The 18,931-nt window shown below is 41.5% G+C and overlaps 1 pseudogene; it reads right to left on the bottom strand.

Annotated features, from left to right (window-relative positions):
* Positions 1-1,873: 1,873 nt before the first annotated feature.
* On the bottom strand, positions 1,874-2,693 carry LOC150019520 (chromatin target of PRMT1 protein-like; annotated as a pseudogene).
* Positions 2,694-18,931: the final 16,238 nt, after the last annotated feature.

Below are 18,931 nucleotides of genomic sequence, written 5' to 3' on the forward strand. Positions count from 1 at the left end.
ACCCGATTTGGGGGTTTTGGGAATCTCTGGCCTATAGTTAGTTGGTCAGAGGTATTGGTAACAACCTGGACTTGCAATTGCCATCCTGAGTTGGAAGGGGTCAGATCCTGGACTGTGGCTGGTATCTGAATGTTTGTTGTGGAGCAGTTGTGGGACTGAACCCTTAACCTGTGCTGTGGACTTTAATGCTATCCCCTTATAGAGAGTGTCAGAATTGAGTTGACTTCTTGCACAGCCTGCTGGTGTCTGAGAATTGTTTGTTGGTGTGGCAGAACCCAAACCCATGTTGGATTTGGGTCCCAGAACCCTATTCATCTGGCAACCCAGGTCTCATTATTTCACATCCTTTCTGTATACTCTGTTTAATAAATGAATGAATGAATAAATACATATTTAGACAGAGAGAGAGAGGAACATCAATGTGAAAGAGAAACATCAATTGGTTGCCTCCTGTACGGGCCCCAATCAGGGACCAAACCTGCAACCTAGGCATGTGCCCTGACTAGAAATAGAACCCACGACTTTTCGATATATGGACCAATGCTTTCACCAACTGAGCCACACTGGCAGTGCTGTGTTGACTCTGTTTAGAAGGCTCTTTCCCACCATCTCCACAAATCAAAATTATTTCCATCCTTCAAATCCTAGCCCAAATGCCACTTCTCTCATGAAGCTGTCTCCTATAGTCCTTCTGTGTAGAGTAGCTCTTTCATGGCCCTTATCCATTAGGTACATCACACAGTTCACTACAAGTCTTGCCATTTTAGACCAGATTCTTTTCTGGGGGGATTTGAGAGAACAATTTTTTGTTATAATAAACAGGAAATACAGTACAAGATTTCATTGAAACTGGAACAGTTGACAGAATATGATTGAACTTAAACTTTCAAGGGAAATAAGAGGGTCAAACAAAGCCAATGTATGGAGAAGCCCAAGACTGGTTTGGGATAAACATAAGAATTGCATTCAGCATGGGTATCTTCTGACCCTTCCCCAGCATGTATCTGCTGTAGATCTCCCATCCCTTTCCCCTCTGGAGTTTCTGCTTAACCACATGGCATTTTCCCTCTTTATTACAGGTGTAAGCCAACCCAATAGTGCCCCTTTAGACATGATGTAAAGGCAAGAGGAATGTTTATAAATCTTATTTCAGGGTAGAGAATGTGCACATACCCAACCCAGCATGCATTATGTGGGGTCAATGTACATGGCAGCAACTTTACTCAAATGAGAACTGCTACCATGGATAGCCTGCTATGTAGCCCTGTAGCTAGGTCAATGTTCCTAATTTACTGTACTAAAATAACGTGGCAGAATGCACTTTTTTACTCCAGATTTTCTAAACACTCCTAAAAAGCTATTAAAATGATATAGAACAGAACTGTATCTTGGAAACTTAGGCATTAGGGAGGAACATTGATGGATTCTTTTGGGGACTTTTTCAAAGTGTACAGAGATGAACAGAGGAGATGTTAGAACATCAGAGCATATATGGCAGGTGAGGGGAGGTAGAGGTGGAGAGAGGGTCAACATGTTCAAAGAGAAGTCTGGGAGAAGGAAAAAAAAAATTACAACAAAATGAAACCAAACCCAAATCATAGGAAAAAAAGGATTCATACAATACAGTATCAAACAAATAAAAGAAACACACTAAATGCACAAACTGGTGGCAAGTAAGTCTATAGCTTACTGTGATAATATTTAGAGAGGGGAAAGGAGAGAGAGAGTGAGAAAAAGAGAGAGACAGAGAGAAGAGCAGTGGGAGGAGGGGTTGAGAAACATCAATCAGGTAGGCTTCTTCTCATCTGTTATCTCGAGGTTTTACAGACATGATAACTTTAACAAGAGTCTCTCACAGGAGGGCAGGCAGGCTTCAATCATTGGTTTCGGGATCTGTCTGTGACATGTAGGTAACCAACTCAGTGTCCAAGTGTCCTTTTGTTTTCGACATGTATGCATCCAGTTGGCTGTCCAACTGCCCCTTGGTTAGCAGAGGGCAAGCAAGGGTACCGCTCCCTTGTCCACAGCCTCAGCCTTGGCCTCCAAAGCCTTCTCTTCCTCAATCTGTCATACCCCGACCTCTACCACCAATTCTGCCATGACCCACAGCTCCACGCTCTTGAGTCTCTCCCCCAGGACTTCAAACACAACCTCCTCTTTAAACCCAATGGGGGAGCTATGGCTTGTCTGCCTAGGAGGAGGCTTTGACCTCAGAGTGACATCCTGCCCCTAAATAGGGTTCTTGTAGCACATACCAATGTAGTCCTCCTCTGGGCAAGCCTCTCTGGATCATGGGTAGGTTTCATCCTCTGGTCGCTCCGCTGGCCAGGGCCGCTATAGACCAGCCTAACCGTGGATGCTACTCTTGCCAAAGTGCTGCTTTAAACTCTTAGTTGTAAGGCACCACCCTGCATGTGCCCAGCCACAGCTTGGACATACCCTTCCACAGCCACTGTCCAGACTCACATATAAAGTCTGCTTAAGTTTTAATGCTGCCTAGACAGAGGTTCTATCCTCCATACGCTGGGCCAGTATTCTGTTTCTGGCACTGGATAGCTGCTGTTGTTGCTGCATGAAAACCCAAATACTCACTGGCATCAGCTGTTTGTTCTTCAGCATATTAGCAAAGTGCTCATTTACAGATATCTTGGTGGTGTTTTTAGCACAAATTTTGGTGTTGACTACGCAGCCATCTTCAAACCTCGAGGACCAAAGGAAAAAGATGCCAGTGCTTCTCTCGGGAGTGTCATCATGGCTGCATCAGGCGGGTTAGGCCATCTGAGCCTGAGTTGACAGTGGAGGCACTCAGGTTAACTTGTTTGGCAGGTGGTTAGATGTGTAAGTGGTTGACTGCTTGGTTAGCTTGTTATTGTTGACTGGCTGGCTGGTCAGCCTGCCTGCCTGCTTGTCCTGCCAGCCCTTTCCTGCCTTCCTCTGTCCTACCACACCTGCTGCCTGCTCAGTGTCCAAACCTAGACCAGATTCTTGAGGGTATAGATATTCTTTGTGCAGTGCTCCTAGCCTATACTATTCATTCAACAGATTTACAGAGGGTCTACACTATGCCAAGCACAAACAGACATAAACACTGATCTTACAGTGGGTTTTACAGTATTGTAGGAAAGACAAACATTATTCAAGCAATCATAAATATAGTTACATGAAGGAATATTACGAAGTGCTATGAGAGAAGGGCCTATCTTTAGACTGGAGTCAGGGAAGGCTTCTCTGGGGAGGTGACATTCAGGGACCAGTACAAATAAGAGTAAACCACATGATAAGGCAAGACGAGAAATTTCCAAAAAGACAGAGGTAGAAGAAAATTTCCTCTGTTTGAGGAACTGAAAGAAGGTCTGTGACATGAAGTGTGACCTAGAGAGAGGGACTCTCTACACTGATGCATAGGAGGTAAGCTGGGCTGTGTGAATTTGTAGGCAGCCTACACATGGGTTATCCCAAGTGAAAGATTATGAGCCAGAGAGGGACATGATCTAATCTGTCATAGGTTTTCTCAGGCTGCTACATGAGAATGATATGAAGGGAAGTTCAAAAGTGGAAGTAGTAAGACCAGTTAGAGGCCTTTATAGTAATTTAGGCAAGAGAGTGGTCAAGTCTAGGTTTGGAAAGTGGTTACACAGTATTTCCGGTCCCACATGCTGTTCTAAAACTGGTCACTTTCTGTGAAGAGGTGGAGTCTATTTCCTTCCCCTTAAACCTTAAACACAGCCATCTGGGTTTAAGATTGTTGGCCAGCCTTGACAAATGGGATGTGGGGAAGTGAAAGTTATTGATTCTCAGCTGGGTAAGAAAAGGGACCAGCTTCTGCCTTCACGCACACATACCCCTTCCCCGTAATCCCATATGCTCACCCTGGGAAGCAGTCTCCACCCTGTGAAGCTCACACCAGTCTGCATGGAGAGATTTCTGGGAGGAGCCCATGTGAAAAACTCAGGCTCCAAACAAGAACATCATAGACCACCAGACACAACCAAGACCACAGTCACTATGGGGCAGATATGTCATGCCTCGTCTCAATTCCTGACCCACAGAATCCATGAGACCATTTTACCCTCTTTAATCCAGGGGACAGATGTTATATAACCACATCACCTGAAAAAGGATACTGGCTAGAACTTGTGTAGTGACAATGGACATGGAAAAAGGTGGACCTATTTGAGATGCCAAGAGGAAATAAAAGTAACAAGACAGCATGGAAGGGACAGAAAACTCCTAAATTATGAAGGTTTGAGGAAAGGACCAGATGGAATACATTTTAAAAAAATATTTCTTTACATTTTTAATGATCCATTTCATCTTGAGAGCTTGGTTTATTTGGTTTAATAATCTGATCTCAGGGACTGGTAAATGTTTACTAGGATTATATCCTCTTGTTGGAGTGTTCCCTTTATCATTATGTAGTGTTCTTCTGTGTCTCTTACTATTGTCTTGGATATAAAGTTCATTTTGTCTGATTTAAGTATTGCTACCCCAGCTTTTTGTCCCTTTCCATTTGCATGAAATATCCTTTTCCAGCCCTTTACTTTTAGTCTATGTGTATCTTTTGATCTGAGGTGGGTCTCTTGGAGGCAGCATATATATGGGTCTTGTTTTCTTGTCCATTCAGCTATCCTATGCCTTTTGTTTGGAGCACTTAAGCTATTTACATTTGAGGTGATTATTGATAGATACATATTTAGTACCATTTTATTGTTACACTATTTTCCTCTGTGTTTTTTTTTTTTTTTTTCACCTTTCACTTTTTCTTCTTCTTTAAGCAAGCCCTTTAACATTTGTTGCAGTGCTGATTTGGTGTTAAAAAACTCCCTTAGCTTGTTTCTTGTCTGGGAAGCTCCTTATTTTTCCTTCAATTTTAAATGATAGCATTGCTGGGTAAAGTAGCCTTGGTTGTAGGTCCTTGCTTTTCAGCATCTTGAATATTTTACACCACTCCCTTCTGGCCTGAAATGTTTCTGTTGATAAATCAGATGACAGTCTAATTGTTGCTCCCTTATATGTAACAACCTGCTTTTCTTTTGCAGCTTTTAGCAGTCTCTCCTTGTCTTTAAGCCTTGTCATTTTAATTATGATGCATCTCTGGGTAGGCCTCTTTGGGTCCAACTTCTCTGAGCTTCCTGGACTTGTGTGGCTTTTTCCTTCACCAAATTAGGGAGGTTTTCAGTCATTATTTCTTCAAATAGGTTCTCAATCCCTCGCTCACTCTCTTCTTCTGGTATCCCCATGATGTGGATGTTGTTATGCTTCATGATGTCCCAAAGGTTTCTTAAGCTCTCCTCATTTTTAAAAATTCTATTTTCCTATTTGCTGCTCTGCTTGGGTGTTTTTTCTCTACCTTGCCTTCCAATTCACTGATTTGATCCTCTGCTTCATCTAACCTACTGTGTATCCCTTCCAGTGTATTATTTATTTCAGGTATTGCATTCTTTATTTCTGACAGGTCCTTTTTTATGCTACGTCTTTTTTCATGCTGTTAAGTATCTTTATAATCATTACTATAACTATCAGGTAAATTACTTGCCTCCATTTCATCTGGTTCTTCTTCTCAAGAATTCTCTTGTTCTTTCATTTGGGGCCTGTTTGTCTTCCCATTTTAGCTCCTCTTTATATTTATTTCTAAGTATTAGGTAGATCTGCAAAGACTCTTGTGCAGCCTTTGTCAAACCCTGCCTGTGACTGGGCCTGGGTAACCTGTTTGGAGCTATCAGCGATCCACAGCTTTTGATTCCCTCTTCTGGGCCTGGGTGTATGCAGAAAGAACCAGGCTGCACACTAAGACCAGCTTTGACTGGCACTGGGCCTGGGGGAGTGTCAGTAAACTCTCAGATGTCCCAGAGATCCGCCTCTGTCTGCAGGCTTTCTGTTAGGATTAAAGAATGAAAATCTTCCAGCTGTAGTCCTCAACAGCAGGGCTTAAAACCACAGGGTGGAGCAGAGTAATTCCCATGGATGGGGCTATTGCTTCCCATCAGGCTGATGCCATTTGGAGAGGAGTGCTCTGCTTGAGACAGATGGCTCCTGCAGTATGGGGAATGACTCAGTACATGGATCCTGCAGATGTTCCTTCAGTTCTCTCCCAAGAGCCACCAGCCTTAGATTCTCCTGATGTGTCTCTAGTCCATTTTGCCCTCCCTTTGCTGGATCCCAGGTTAAGTGGCTGCAAATGGAATTTTGTGTGTTGGCCCTTTAAGAGGCCCTCTGCGTCTTCAACCTTCTCTCCCTGGTGGACAGAAACCCCGCTGCTTTTCACAGTCGTGTTTTTTTGGTTCCTTTCCTAGTTCTGGTGCTGTAGGCTGGGAAGCCCAGCTTGGGGTTTAGACCCCACACTTCTCAGGGGGAATCCCCCAGTTGCTGAAATCTCTCTCCAGGACTTCAGCTGCCAGCCGTGGGAACCCAGTGTGCCTCCTCCACACTCTCTACCAGTCACATTTGGTGATGTGGCTTCTTTTGTCTGTCTGTGGTTATAAGGCTTCTCTCCAGCTGGTGTTCAGTTGGTTATTCAGGATGATTTGGTTGCAATTCCAACTTAGTCCTAGGAGGAGGTTAGTGTAGCTTCCACTAACTCCTCCGCCATCTTGGGTCTCTCTTGAAGATTGGTAAAACTTGATTATTTTTTTTCATTCATTAACATCTTGGCATGGATAAAAATTGAAACTAAGTTTTTGTTTTGACAAAGAAAATGGAGGTACCTGAGCACTAAGACATGGGGTCCCTGAGGAAGGAGAAAAAAATACAAATGGTGCCTCCATAACTATTCTGGTGTCAGCCCTTCCTCTCAATCTTGCTGCTGTTAATGTTGCTGGTGCTGGTGCTATTGTTATTAATTACATCAATAACTAATATTCATGGTGCCAAGCATCACAGGCATCTCATCTTCACCATAAGCATGGGAAGCAAGGTCAAAATTCATAAATCATCAATAGCTTTTAGGCATTTGGATTACAGTTGACAATAACAGATTGCATGTACCAGTACAGGGGGCACAGTGACCAGTCTGTGTCAGAGTCTATTAAACATCTTGACGCCACACTGGCATTAGGTGTAAGGTTTCATACATTCCTTGCTAGAGATTGCTTATGTTACATTAAAGATTAAAAAAAGCAAAGCAAGTTCTAAAGCATAATAAGCATTTTTAAAATCCAATTCCCATGGAAACCCTCTGACTGGTTTTCGGTTATGTCTCCCATGCAGCCTTATGTTGAGACTTAAAGACAAGCACAGCCAGGATGCCAGCAGCAAGTCATGCTCAGGCCGGGGCTACAACTCCCTAAACCACAAGGAGTGGTTCCCTACACACAGGCATCTCATCTTCACAATAAGCATGGGAGGCAAGTGCCAACATTGCCCCTTTTACAGGAACCAAACAGCAGGGAGTTGAAGTAAGTCACATAAGGTCACATGGCTGGTAGCACTAGTGTGGGGACCCACACTCAGCTCCATGTGGCTGCAGACTATTCCTTACCCTGACACCATCTTCACAGATGGCCTCGTGTCCCTTACAACTTAAAACATCTTAATAAGCAGGCACTCTCTGCTCTCTAGAACTTTAAAACCTGAGCTTTAGGAGTGAGTGTGTATATCTCTGCTAAGAGCGTGTGGCAGAGACCCTAACTGCTTCCCAACTTTACTTCTCTTCTAGGATAATGTGGCTAAGCTGTGGTCAATGGGACTTGAATGGAAATGATACATTCACCTTCTTAAGAAAGGGGTATGACTTCTACCGTCCTCCCCTTCACTGGCTGATGAGCCATCCTGGACCCCAGAGAACACGGCCCTGTGCTCAGGATGGCAGAACCACCTAGAGTCTTGCTCACTGACCTTTCTCACCCCAGGTTGGTTTTGTCCAGGCTCTTACATAGGAGAGATGTAAACTTGTGTTCACACCACTGTTTTTTATGTCTTTGCTATGGAGCAGAATTTATATTCTAATGTAGGCTACCAAGAAAGTGTGAATAGAGTGCTATGGAGTCTCTGAGAATAAACAATTCATTTTTGGAGTGTATGTTTTCCTTTACTTGCAGATCTTTTTCTTTAAAAGTATATTTTGATTGATTATGCTATTACAGTTGTCCCAATTTCTTTTCCCTTTGCTCCCATCTGCCCAGTACCCCACTTCCCTCCAGCAATCCCACCCCCCCTTAGTTCATCATGCCCATGAGTTGTGCATATAAGTTCTTTGACTTCACCCTTTTCTAGATTATTCTTAACTTCCCCATCTATTTGCACCTATCAATTATGCTTCTCTATCCCTGCACCATTACCACATTTCTCCCCCTTCCCTCTCCCAGCTGATCATGCTCCAGATGATCCCCATACTTATGATTCTGTTCCTATTCTGGTTGTTTTCTTAGTTTGTTTTTGTTTTTATTTTTTTAGGTTCTGTTGTTGATAGTTGTGTATTGTCATTTTAATGTTCATACATTAGATCCTCTTTTTCTTAAATAAGTCCCTTTAACATTTCATATAATAATGGCTTGGTGATGATGAACTCCTTTAGCTTTACCTTGTCTGGGAAGCACTTTATCTGCCCTTTCATTCTAAATGATAGCAATGCTGGATAGAGTAATCTAGATTGTAGGTCCTTGCTTTTCATCACCTTGAGTATTTCTTGCCAGCCCCTTCTTGTCTAAAGTTTCTTTTGGAAATCAGCTGATAGTCTTATAGGGATCCCTTGCAGATAACTCTCTGCTTTTCTCTTGATACTTTTAAGATTCTCTTTATCTTTAACCTTTGGCATTTTAATGATGTGTTTTGGTGTGGTGCTCTTCAGGTCTAGCTTGTTTGGGGCTCTCTGTGCTTCCTGGACTTGTATGTCTATTTCATTATTTTTTTTCACATAAGTTTTCAATTTCTTGCTCTTTCTCTTCTCCTTCTGGCACCCCTATGATTTGTGTGTTGGCACGTTTAAAGTTGTCTCAGAGGTTCCTAACACTCTCATTTTTTTCAATTCTTGTTTCTTCATTCTGTACTGGTTGACTGTTTATTTATTCCTTATGTTCCAAATCATTGATTTGAACCCCAGTTTCCTTCCCTTCACCTTTGGTTTCATGTGGATTATCCTTCATTTCACTTAGTATAGGCTTCACTTCTTCCTTTCTGCATTTGCCATACTCAAGCATATCTGTCAAGTCTGTGAGCATTGTGATCACCAGGGTTTTGAACTCTGTATCCGTTAGGTTGGCTATAAGCTCATCTGTTAGGTTGGCTATCTCCTCATCACTTAGTTCTCCCACTGGAACCTTGATCTGTTCCCTCTTTTGGGCCATACTTCTTTGTCTCCTCAACTTGACAGATTCCTGTGTTTGCCTGTGTCTTAGGCAGAGCTGTCGCATCTGTTACATTGTAAGGGGTGGAGCCTTAGGTATCTGTTGTTATTGGGCAACCCATTTCACCACATTGTGGCACTGTATGTGGGGGAAGGGCCTGAGTGGGAACAATGCTGCTTGCTCAGCACTTTCCTCTTTTTCAGGCACTTCTCTCACTTCCTGTTTGGGACTGGCGCCTAGCTGTTGCCCTGGCTGTGGTTTCCAGAGCAGGTGGATCTGCAGATATTCTAGGACTGTGGGGGTCCTCTAAACAAATGGACTCTGATGAGAGACCAGCAGTTTCTTCCCCTACCCTAACCCCCACTGGTTTTCACAGTCAGAAGCAATGATGCTTTATTTTCTCCAGAGCTGTAACCGTGAGCTGCGTGATCTGGTGTGGTGCTGGGAGCGTGCCCCAGGTGTCCCTCTAGACTTTTATAATGTGTGACTGTGTTTTCTTTTGGGTGGCAACAGCCACTGTTGCCACTGCTGTCGCTGCTGCCACTGTCACCCCCATACTGCATCCTCTCCACCCTGGCTCCACCCTTCCTACCTGTCTGGATGAGTATTTCTTCTTTATATCTTTATTGGACTTCCATGCAGCTCGATTTTCTGGAACTTCCAGTTGTCTCCAGTTTTGAAGTAGTTATATACCTTCTTATTTGTGGAGGGAGACACAGCATGTCTACCTATGCCACCATCTTGCACTTGCAGACCTTTTACTGAGCAATTTTTATTTGTTTAATGTTAAATAGTAAAACTGAGTTAGCTAAGTGTGGGAAGAGTGTGAGAGATCCAGAGCAATGTTCCCAGAAGCAGGATTATCTGCAAGGTGTATTCTCTCCCTGGGTCTTTACATATATCCTGGATCTTAGCTGATTGTAGATTTTCAATAGAACAGGGAAAATAAGGCCTATGTATACTACAAGGTGGCCTAGATGAAAGCTCTAAAACTCTGAGAGCTGCTTTAAAGTTATCACAGACTATAATCAAAACAGAAATACCCCATCCCACCCATGTTGTTTGTGTCTTGCCAATCCAAGCATTTCAGTTATTAGCCTCCTATAATGTCCATATCAAGAGACATTTTTAAAAAAGGAGATATAACTTCCGGTCAAGATGGGGGTGTAGGAAGACATTCTTCTCCTTCTCGTGCTACCATGAAAAGAATTACAACCAGATCTCAATAACAAATAATAAACAGAACCATAAGAAAATTGAGCTACATGGAAGTCCTACAATGAAGGATTTAAAGAAGCTACATTCATTTAGATGGGTAGGAGGGGCTGAGTCACGGAGATGGGAGGAGAGGGTGTAGGTTGGACAAGCACTGGTGGTGGTGGAATGGATAGTCCCACATCCACATGTGGTGGATAAAAATCAGGAGGGATACTGTGGGAGCAAACGATGCTGTCCTAAGCCAGACTAGCCAGCCAAGGGTTCAGCACTGGTAAGATAAACTCTGGTTACCTCTGGCTATAAAAAAGTGGGGGTTGGGGCAGCAGAAGAAACTGCCAGATGGTTGCCACTTAAAGGGTCCGCATGGTCTTAGAATGTAGCAAACTCCAAGGAAGCAACTAGAAGGGCATCAGTTGCATATGGGAAGTGGGCGAAATGAGTGCCAGGCAAATAGCTAGAAGACAGGCAGCAACACTGTCCCCTCTCTGAGCGCCCCCACCACAAAGAGAGCCAGAAAGTAGTGAAGTGGGTGGCCCTGTCCTGGCAAAAACTAAGGCTCTGCTCCACATAATTTACAGGTGCCTTGCTCCATAGTCCATGTTACTAAGACATGGAGTAAAAGCAGCTCTACTTAATACACAGAAACAAACACAGGGAGGCTGCCAGATTGAGGAGGCAAAGAAAAACTGCCCAAATGAAAGAACAAAACCCCAGAAAAAGAACTAAACAAAACAGAGAGAGCCAATCTATAAGTAGCAGAGTTCAAAAACAATGGTGATAAGCATGCTCAGAGAACTCATAGAATATAGCAAAAAAATACAGGAAGATATGAGGATTACATTAAGTGAATAAAGAAAAATATACTGGGAACCAACAGTGAAGAAAAGGAAGCCAGGATTCAAATCTACAATTTGGAACAAAAGGAATAAACATTCAACCAGAACAGAAAGAAGAAACAAGAATGCAAAAAGGAAAAACAAAAACAAAAACAAAAGAAACAGGAGGCTTAGGAACCTCTGGGGCAACTTTAAAAGTATCAACATCAGAATCATGGGGATGCCAGAAGGAGAAGAGGAAGAGCAAGAAATTGAAAACATATGTGAAAAAAAAAATGAAGGAAGACTTCCCTAATTTGGCAAAGGAAATAGACATACAAGTCCATGAAGCACAGAGAGTCCCAAACAAGCTAGACCCAAAAAGGACCACATCGAGACACATTATCATGAAAATGCCAAAGGTTAAAGATAAAGAGAGAATCTTAAAAGCAGCAAGAGAAAAGCAGAGAGTTACCTACAAAGGAGTTTCCATAAGACTGTCAATTGATTTCTCAAAAAATCTTTGCAGGCAAGAACAGGCTGACAAGAAGTATTCAAAGTGATGAAAAGCAAGGACCTACAACAAAGATTACTCTATCCAGCAAAGCTATCATTTAGAATGGAAGGGTAGATAAAGTGCTTCCCAGACAAGGTAAAGCTGAAGAAGTTCATCATCACCAAGCTATTATTATATGAAATGTCAAAGGGACTTAATTAAGAAAAAGAAGATCAAAATTATGAACATTAAAATGACAATAAACTCACAACTAGCAAATACTGAATCTAAAAATCAAAAACAAACTAAACAAACAACCAGAATAGGAACAGAATCCTAGGTATGGAGATCATTTGGAGGGTTATCAGCTGGGAGGGGGAAAGGGGAGGATGCGACAAATTGTTCATGGATTAAGAAGCATAATTGGGCCCTGGCTGGTATGGTTCAATGAATTGAGCATTGGCCTGCGAACCAAAGGGTCACCAGTTCAATCCTAAGTCAGGGCACATACCTGGGTTACAGGCCAGGTCCCCAGTTGGGGATGCACAAGAGACAACCAGACAACAACACATTGATGTTTTTCTCCCTCTCTTTCTCCTTCCCTTCCCCTGTCTCTAAAAATAAATAAAATCTTAAAAGAAAAAAAAAAAGAAGAAGAAGAAGCATAATGGTAGAAACAAAATAGACAGGGGAATATTAAGAATAGTATAGGAAATGGAGAAGCCAAAGAACTTATATGGACAACCCAGAGACATGAACTAAGGGAGTGGGGTTGTTGGAAAGGGGGGAGGAGGAGAGCAAAAGAGGGTAAATTGGGATGAATGTAACAGCATAACCAATAAAATACACTTTAAAAAAGAAGAGAACATAAAAAAATAAAAAAGGAGATATATACGTTATTTTTGCAATGTTGTAGTCTGTTTTTTTCACTTATTAATGTATACCAACAATTTTATAGTTATCTGAATTTTGTGTAGAGACAATTAAGTCAATATAAAAGGGATTTTTATATATCAAGAAGACAGACAAAACACCAGTCAAAATATAATGCAAGAGATGAATTTCATAAATGGTTCCAACCAGTGACCTCCCTGTACCCAGGCACAGGGTGGTGCCTTGTCACACTGAGCTTTGGCTAATGGGATGGGAGTACCTGCACAGAGCAGAGAGCAGAAAAGGACTTGAGTCTTTCTCTTTCCCCTGCATCGGTCATAAAAATAAGGCTGGGCCAGTCTGACAGAGGAAGAGACCACATAAGCCAGCCAGCTCAAGTGACCCACCAGCTGACCACAGATGCATGAGTGAGTCCATCTACTGGCTGTGCTCACCTAGATCAGCAAAACCACCTGGTTCATCTGCAGACTCTGAGAAATAATTAACAGTTGTTGCTGTAAATCACTGAGTTTTGGAGTCATTTGCTATGAGGTAGTGGCTTACTAATACAGATAAAAATGGACAATAAACAAAACTAAAGATCTTCAATCTGATTCATAATTAAAGAAACGCAAAACTAAATCAATGAGATATTATATCAAGTTAGTATAAATGAAAAGTGGTAACACAGCTTTGGTGAAGGTGTGGAGGAATCAGCACTTTCATAGATTTTGAAGGTATTTCGGTGATTCTAAGTCAGGCGTGTCAGCATAGCATTCAAGATCTACTCCAGCCTCCTTTTAATGATTTCTTACATTGCAGAAGCCTTAAAGTTATAAACTACATTTCACAAGTGCTCCTCCAGCAAGATTTGTGGATGTGAACTGGATTCTGCTAAAGGCTTCAGTTTGAAGAGGAACTGTGCTGCTTCTGGCAGACACTGCTGGTCCACAGGCTACAGTGAACTAAGCTCTGCTGCCCCAACACTCTGTGAAGGTTTCTGGAGCAGTAAAACCCTGCACAAGAGTTAATTAGCACTGCAACCTTGTTTCTGTTGTTTCAAGTGCTTCAGATGTACCCTCTCTCCTGTATGCACCGAGCCTTTGCTAGCCTGGGAAGAAGCAACAAAGATCGGCTGATACAGAAGGCTGGCTGAAATGCCTGTATTCAGGTCAGATAAGGTGCAGTGGCAGACAACATAATTATTCTCCAGTGCTTTTTTCTCAGGAATGCCCAGGCCTGTCCACATTATACAGTGAATTACCTTTCTCTGGGATGTACTGTAGACCTTTGTCATGCACACCAGACAAATCCTTCTGTTCAGCTAAGGTCAGAGGCTAGCCCCAATTTCTACCTTTCTGGTTTTTTGTTTTTTTAAAATAACATCACTCTAATTGGCTTTTGATCCACTCTAATTGGCTCATGAAAGCAATTTTAAGAAACCTAAGAACTATCAACTATCCATTATTGTAGAAAATGTATTGAGTTGGCCAAATAGTTCATTTAGTTTTTCCCCAGATGATGGCTCTAGTAGTGCTTAGTTGTCTTTAACTTCATTTGAAACAATTTTGTTAGATTGGATTGTATCGGCTGTCATATCACTGTACATTTTTTAAAACATCAGAATTGGTGAATTTTTGTGCAGCCATTTTAATATTAAAGATGGAAGAAAATACACAACATTTTCAGTGTATTATGCCTTATTATTTCAAGGAAGGTAAAAACGCAACTGAAATACAAATGTGTGGAGAAGGTGCTGTGACTAACCAAATGTGTCAAAAGTGGTTTGCAAAGTTTTCTGGTACTATTTATATTTTGGCTAAATAATTCTTTGCTGAGGGGCTTTCTTAAGCATTGGAAAATGTTTAGCAGCACCCCTGGCCTCCACCCACTAGAAGCCAATAGCAGGAAATAGTTGACATGCTCAAAATACCCAAATTAATAGTTATTGGTGAAAATGAAAAGTATATCTTTTATTTTATGGAAAAAACTAAATGAACTTTTTGGCTAACCCAATAACATACATGTTCCATAATTCCCACACCCTCCAAATACTGATGTTAAATGAAATATGGGGGTGGCTTTCACCTGAAATTTTCCCATATCTTCAGCCTCTTTCCCCTTCCAAATGTTCCCTTTGTATGTGGAGCTCAGCAGCCCCCAACTGCCTGCAGAACTTGCCCTATCAACGAGCCTTTGCTCTCTCACTGCTTCAGTTTCCTCCTACTGCTGGATCCTTCTCCATGTCTCACCCTTTCTACAAAAATCTATCTTGTCAGACTACCTTCTTATGTATTTCTTTTTCCTCACCACTTGACACATCCAAAGAGCACAGGCCTGCTCAAGCCCCACCATCTCCCCAATCCCTTGCTCAGCCCCGATCTTCCAGGGATGGGATCCAATAGCCTTTTTTCAGTCCTCACCCGCTACATGCTGCTTTAAAACAAAAACAAAAATTTAAAAAAAAAAAAGAAGAAGAAGAAATATGGACAATAATATGGTGGAGCACTAGGGAGAGATCAAAATAATAGTTCACAAAGTTTTGAAGAGCATTAGGATATCCTTGCAATATAAAGTTATGGGGGGAAAAGGGCATATATAGTATCATCTCAACTATATACATTTTAAAGACTAGGAGAAAAAATAAACAGTGACTTCTTAGTGGAATTATAGGTTATTTTTATTTTCTTCTTTCCTTGTTGTATATTTTATAATGAGCCTTAAAAAACCATCTGGAGAAATAAAGGGGACATTTCTCTGGTCTGCCATCTGCTTGTAAATTCTAGCAATGCCATGGTTAAGTTGAATTTAGTGCCTGACCCTCCCTATCATTACCTCAACACCCTTCATATAGTCCCTCCGCCCCATCTTTTTTTTATTTGGCCAGAATTTGGTGATTTCTTTTCCATTTTGTAAGCCCCTTTCTATTTTTGTCTTGTAAATATGGTCTTGGTAATTAATATATGTCAGGTCCTGGCTATTTTCAAATGTTTACAATTCTTACCGATTTGTATATCTCTTCCCAGGACTTCTGCCTCCTTAATCTCAGGAACAGGCTGTCACAGTGGATCAGATACTCTTTCAGGACCAGCCAAAAGCTCTGAGGAAGCGACTCTTGGTTAAGGTGCTGAACCCTGGTGAGTGTGCAGGTGTCTTCTCTGGAGGGGAGACTTGGGGAGCCACCGCAGCAGTCAATGCCCTTGGTCATGTGAGTGAGAGCTCAGAGCTGTGTGGAGGATGGATTTGAAGAGAACAAGACTGAGAACATGAGGAACAGTTAGGAAACTGCTGCAACAGTGGTCTCTGGACAAGAGTCTGAGGGCTGGAATCAGGGAGTCTTAGTAGGGCTGGAGAGAAATAGATTGAACAAGAGTCACAGACTCCTGGTTTCCAACTTCGGTGACTGGGTGACTTGGAGTGTCATCAAATTAGGCAGTGAACATTGGCACACATGTAAGCAGGTTAAGGGAAAACCTAAGTTTTGAATAAATTGAGTGTGGGATAGCCTTATAATGCCTGCGCAAACAATGTACAGCAGACAGTGGAAAATAAAGGTTAGAGACTAGAGTGCCACCAGTATTAGGGTGCAGGTGGAATGAAGAGAATGGATGAGATGGCTCTGGGAACATATGTAGGATATGAACAACAGTGAGTTGGAGACAGAAGCGGGCACACAGCATTTACAGGACAGGCCCTAAAAGAGGCATTCCTTATGGAGATGAAAAAGGAAAAGTCAGAAAGAAAATCCCAGGAGAGTGTTATTGGAGGTGACAAGAAAAAGCTTCCAGAAGGTGGGAGTGATGGATAATTAAACTGAACGGATCAGTAACATGAGGGCTAAAGCTGAATTACTGGATTTGGTAATAGGGAAGTCTCTGGTAACCTAACAGAAAACACTTTGCATAGAGTAGCAGCTAGGAAGCTGGACTGCCTCTGAGTTGATGGAATGAAGAGTAGCCTTTTTAAAGGATGCTGGGTGAGAAAGGATGCTTGAGATGGAATAATAAATAGGAGGGGCTGCATTGTGCAAGGGCCAAGGCATAAAATGAGACCATCTGGGATGTAGTAAGTGTTCAAGAAACACGAATTGATACCATTCACTTGTTGGTCATATAATAATTTCAAACCTTACAATGTACCAGGCTCTGTTCTCGGCCTGCATATTTAGTAAATAAATGAGAGAGACAAAAGCTCTACCCAAGGAGCTGATATTCTAGTGGGGAGACAGACAAGAAACAAGATAAATAACTGAAAATTTATAGCATACCTGATAGTGGTAAATGCAAAGCAGAAAAGAGAAACTAAGGAAAGGAGATACAAAATGTTGAAGGAGAGAACAAAATTTTAGACTGGGTGGCTGGGAGGGCCTCAATGAGATGATCTTTAAGACCCAAAGAAGTGAGAAAAGTACCTATAACTAGAAGTAGGAAATAATACTAATTATTATCACTATTGTCATTCGCATTCTTAATACATTATTACAGTAAGATTGTTATTATATTATCACTACTATCTTCGTCACAATTGATGTTATCATCATTATTGCCATCTTTGGAACTCCTGGGAACAGACAGGTAACTAGATACTCCCTTACTGCTGCTGGGTGGTGAGCTAGGATGAGTGGGTAGAGAAGCAAAGCTGCAGTTGGGAATGGGTCTTGCAAATTAACAGCTACTTCACATGTGTGCTGAGGGGATGAAGAAGCCAGCACCAGACTGATCTTCAATCCTGTCTGCACATAACAGGGCCGTCTTCATACCCAAAGGGCAGAGACACAGACATCTTTGAAGCCACAGGAAACATAACTGCAGCTTGAATCAGCGCAAATGCAGTGTGTGTAACATAGAGGTCACAAGACAAGAGTATATAATCAAGTTGTGTTACTGCCAGATGTTTATCTGCTTGTTGGGGACAGGACTCAGCCAGTACCATCTGGGAATAATAAAGAGGAACTGGAATTTCTGGCTGTTCACCCAGCCTAGCACACGGCTGAGAATAGCTGGGTGTGTACTAAGCTTTTAAGGGATTATACTGAACAAGGGGATTATGTCTTGCTTGTGATGGATGCATTTGATATTTCAACAGATTGATTTAATTGACTAATTACTATCCTCTGCACTTCAGAGAAAAATCATCAAAAATAAATAAATAAATAAATAAATAAAAGGGAAAAGAATCTAAATGCCTGAGGGCTCATCCTATTTTCAATATGTTTGAATTGCTACAAATTTTTAAAAAGTTACATCAGTGTTCATTCCTTCACAATCACAAGCTTCAGTGGCAGATGGTATAGGACAGGAAACATGACCTGCAGGCTTTAACAACAAACCCCATTCCTCAAATGAGGTCATAGAAAAGTTTTGGAAACATCTTAGATGCTTAGGTGTATTTACTATCCGAAGGGAGTAAATACAGAACTTGTCTAATAAAAAAAGAATAATAACCTACAACCAAGATTACTCTATCCAGCAAAGCTATCATTTAGAATGAAAGGGCAGATGAAGTGCTTTCCCAGACAAGGTAAAGCTAAAGGAGTTCATCATCACCAAGCTATGATTATTTGCAATGTTAAAGGGACTTATTTAAGAAAAATAAGATCAAAACTATAAACATTAAAATGACAACAAACTCACATCTATCAACAACTGAATCTAAAAAATAAAAACAAACTCCAACTAAGCAAACCAGAACAGGAACAGAATCATAGGTATGGGGACCATTTGGAGAGTTATCAGCTGGGAGGGGGAAGGGGGAAAAATGGGGAAATGGTGCAGGGATAAAGAAGCATAATTGTTTGGTACAAAATAGACAGGGGGAAGTTAAGAACAATAGAGGAAAGGGTGAAGCCAAAGAACTTACATGCATGACCCATGGACATGAACTAAGGGGGGGTGGGATTGCTGGAGGGAAAGGGGTTACTGGGTGGAAGGGAGCAAAGAGAAAAAAAATTGAGACTACTGTAACAACATAATCAATAAAATATACTTTAAAAAAAAGAAAGAAAAAAGAATAATAACCTCAAGATCAAAGCACAGATTAACTAGCAGTACTTAGAATATAGAAACATTTTCATTAATTCCTTGCAAATGTCTGTGTAAATAAAACAGATTATAAGCACACCTTTCCTGGCTACAAAACCAAATCAAACCATTGTAGCAACCAAGAAACGCCTATGAAAGAAAGTAAACAGGCCAATTATTTATGGTTGAAGCTAATAGCAATCTGTTATATTTTTAATATTATTATCA

This window comes from Furipterus horrens, unplaced genomic scaffold, assembly GCF_987537825.1.
Source record: "Furipterus horrens unplaced genomic scaffold, mFurHor1.1.pri manual_scaffold_2, whole genome shotgun sequence".
Taxonomy (NCBI): Eukaryota; Metazoa; Chordata; class Mammalia; order Chiroptera; family Furipteridae; genus Furipterus; species Furipterus horrens.